Raw genomic sequence first — 2,999 nt, 5'->3', positions numbered from 1 at the left:
TATTTATTTTTGAGAGAGAGAGGAGGTGGGACACAGAGAGAGAGAGAGAATCCTAAGCAAGTTCTGCACTGTCAACACACAGCTGGATGCAGTGTTTGAACTCATGAGCCACAAGATCATAACCTGAACCAAAATCAATAGTTGGATACTTAACAGACTGAACTACACAGGTTCTCATTTGTATGCTGTTTTTTTCCCCCAATAGAGCTAAGTTATTAGGGTATATAGTATGTTGCTTAGACCTAATTACTTCGTAAACAGGAATGTTAGATGTTTCTGTTGGTCTAAGAGTACCATGACAAAATTACTAACACACTGAGGTGCCATGAACTGAGAAAGTTTGGGAAACTCCATTATTAATGAAGGGCTTTTCTCAGAATCACAGATGAAACTAGGCCATCGTTATGACTTTATGAAAGTGAAGCACAGGGTGCTGGGTGGTAAGCCCAGGTTCAACAACAGACACAAGACATTGAAACAGAGAAATGTGTTCCTCATAAGTCCTGGAGAAAGTACTTGGCACAACTCAAGGGACAGAGAGATCGGTGCAGGGTACAGACAAAAAAAAAAAAGGGCAAGACCTGGGGAACATGCTTTTATTAGAGTCTGTGGGTGGACTGTTTTGGGTTTCCTGGGCTAGAGCAGATTGGTCTGTTCATACGAAAAAGTTGAGCTTTATTAAGCCCAATGAAGGTCTTATCTAGGGGTCACATAAGGCATAAAAGCATTGGAGGTTGAAGGTACTTTATGACAAGTGTTGTTGGCAAAGTCATTTCAGGAATTCACATTTGCTTGTGACTGTGGGCTGCTCTCTAGGTCATGCACTTATATGATGTGGCTAGTGTTGATTTAAAGTCCTTGAATCCTTCAGGCTGCTTGATCTAACAAAATGGAGGCTGAGGTAGCAATACCATGGAATAGCTTAACTAAACTATTGACAGTCCTTATATTTTGATTACACACTAATATTCCTGCCTCTATATTATGCTGGCTCTCCTTTGTCCACACATGATGACATCTTGTTTTTATTCTATTTTCCATCACTCACTAAGATGTCAGGTGTCTGCTTTTGCAGTTTTCATTAATGTATTAGAGACTGATAAAGATAGAGATAGTCCATAAATGATGCAAAGATGAAAAATAGGTGCATTTATGCCCATGTATATTGTTTTGCTTAGTGTGTTAAAGCTACTTAGAATATAAAAATAGAATAGGTCTCCACCTAAAAGCAGCTTCTCAGCTTCTTCTAGAACCCCTGTCAGGTTAAGCTTACTCATTTCCACTCCAGCCTTCACCATGTCCATCATGGTGACCCAGAGGTCTTACCGAGTGTCCACTTTCAGCCCCCAGGCTTTCAGAAGCCACTCATACATGAGCATGCCTGGTTCCTGCATCAACTCCATGACCTTATCACAGTTGGGCAGTAGAAGCAACTTCAGGGGTAGCCTGGATGCCAGCATGAATTATTTTCAGGGGCTATGGCAGGGCTGGAAGTATGGAAAACATCACAGCTATCTCAGGGAACCAAAGGCTGCTGAGCCCCATTAAGCTGGAAGTGGGCCCCAACCTCCAGGTTGTGCACACCTAGGATAAGGAGCATATCAAGACCCTGTACAAGTTTTCCTACTTTGTTGACAAGATGTGGCAGCTGGAGTAGCAGAAAAACATTCTGGAAACCAAGTGTAGCCTCCTTCAGCAGCAAGAAACAGCTTAGAACAACATGAACAATATGTTTGAAAGCTACATCAATAACCTTTGGTGGCAGCTGGATACACTGAGCCAGGAGAAGCTGAAGCTGGAGGTGGAGCTTGACAACATGCAAGGGCTGGTGGAGAACTTCAAGAATAAGTAGGAGAAGGAGATCAAAGAGTATGAAGACATGGAGAATGACTTTGTCCTCACCAAGAAGGATGTAGACAAAGCTTACATGAATAAGGTAGAGCTGGAATCCTGCCTGGGAGGGCCGACCAAGGAGATCAGCTTCTTAAGACAGCTTTATGAAAAGGAGATTTGTGAGCTGCAGTCCCAGATCTTGGACATGTTCATATTACTGTACATGGACAGCAGCTGCTCCTTGGACCTGGACAGCATCATCACTGGGATCAAGCACCAGTAAAAGGAGATTGCCAACCACAGCTAGGTTGAGGCTGAGACCATGTACGAGATCTAATATAAGGAGCTGCAGACATTGACTGGGGAGAACGGGTATGACCTCTGTCACAGGAAGATGGAGATTTCCGAGATGAACTGGAACATCCATCTGCTGACTCCAGGCTGAGATTGAGGGCCTCCAAGGCCAGAGGTCTTCCATGAAGGTCACCATCACTGATGCTGATCATCGCAGGGAGCTAGCCATTAAGGACACCAATGTCAAGCTAGAGAAGCTGGAGACCTCCCTGCAGTGAGTCAAGCAAGACATAGCATCACAGCTGTGCTAGCACCAGGGGTTCATGAGCATAAAGCTGGCCCTGTGCATCAAGATTGACATATACCACAAATTTGTTGAGCGTAGGGAAAGCCAGCTGGCATCTAAAATGCAGAAAATGAGTGTTGATACTAAGACCACCACTACTCAGGCCGAGCTTGGCCTTTGGGAGCCTCACAAGCCCTGGACTCAACTATGGCCTGAGCTCCTTCCAGTTCAGCTTCAGCTCTGGTTGGGGCTCCAGTTCCTTCAGCCATTTCAGTTCCTCCAGGGCTGTGGTTGTGAAGAAGATCAAAACCCATGATGGGAAGCTAGTGTCCAAATCGTTTGATATCCTGACAAAGTAAACAACTACAGTGGTCTCCCAGCCTCTCTAATTCTGTGGCTGACATAGAGCCTTTGGGGGAAGCATTTGTGCAAGGGAATGTCAGGAACAGGAGACTTGCCTGAGGCTCAACCCCAGTCCTCAGCCTACCCTTGTGGGGAGTCTATTGCCCTGGGTTCTCCCTCTTGCCCATGCCTCCAAATAAAAACCAATTCAAGTGTCTTTTTCCAAATAAAGTCACAGATGGCT

The 2,999-nt window shown here is 44.8% G+C and overlaps 1 pseudogene; it reads left to right on the top strand.

Moving 5' to 3' along the window:
- Positions 1–1,284: 1,284 nt before the first annotated feature.
- On the top strand, positions 1,285–2,772 carry LOC121024380 (keratin, type II cytoskeletal 8-like; annotated as a pseudogene).
- The last annotated feature ends 227 nt before the right edge of the window (positions 2,773–2,999 follow it).

This window comes from Herpailurus yagouaroundi, unplaced genomic scaffold (assembly GCF_014898765.1).
Source record: "Herpailurus yagouaroundi ecotype Mexico unplaced genomic scaffold, PumYag 64197, whole genome shotgun sequence".
In the NCBI taxonomy this organism is placed as follows: domain Eukaryota; kingdom Metazoa; phylum Chordata; class Mammalia; order Carnivora; family Felidae; genus Herpailurus; species Herpailurus yagouaroundi.
Note: the sequence above shows the minus strand (reverse complement) of the source record. Positions and strands in the feature narration are given on the sequence as shown.